A 723-nucleotide genomic window follows, 5' to 3' on the forward strand; every position below is an offset into this window, starting at 1 on the left:
AGCCTGTACCACACTCCTTTCTCCCATACACAGCACTACTTATCACTGTTGCAGAGCTCCTTACCCTCCCCGAGATCACTAGATTAATCCCAGACGCTGTAATTATGACCTGCAGGGCCATTCAAATGCCCCTAATATTTCCCTATTTGCTCTTTTTTGAAGGAGACAGGGAGGCAGCCATTGAAACCAGCTTTTGGCTCTGGACACTGTTTGCCATGCCTTCTGATCTTAATATTTTGGAGTCTTTATCAAATGCCCGCTTGTGTAGATATTAACCACAGCAATAAAGCCAGCCTTAGATGCACAAATAGGACAGACTGATTAGGAGTCTGATACACTGTGAAAGATTTCATATAGACCAGTGACTCTCAACCCTAGCTGCTCACACTGATACTTTAAGCTGATACTTTAAGCAATGCCAATATCTAGGTCCCACACAGAACATCTAACTCAAAATCTCTGGAGGAGGGCCTCGGCATTTGTTGTTGTTGTTGTTATTGTTGTTGTTGTTTTAAGGTACCCCCCCCCCCGGTAGAGTGACCAACTGTCCCAGTCTCCCCAAGGCTACAGGATTTCCCTGGAAATGAGACTTCCAGTGCTAAGAACAGGACAGCCCCAGGCAATCCAGGTTGGTCCCACTGTCAGGTGACGCTAGTGTGCATCCCGGGCTGAGAACCACTGAGGCTGTTTCTGTGGGTCAAGAAGGTGTATGATGGTTGCGCT

The sequence above is a fragment of the Ursus americanus genome, chromosome 6 (assembly GCF_024610735.1).
Source record: "Ursus americanus isolate L20-20 chromosome 6, mUrsAme1.1.p, whole genome shotgun sequence".
NCBI lineage: Eukaryota > Metazoa > Chordata > Mammalia > Carnivora > Ursidae > Ursus > Ursus americanus.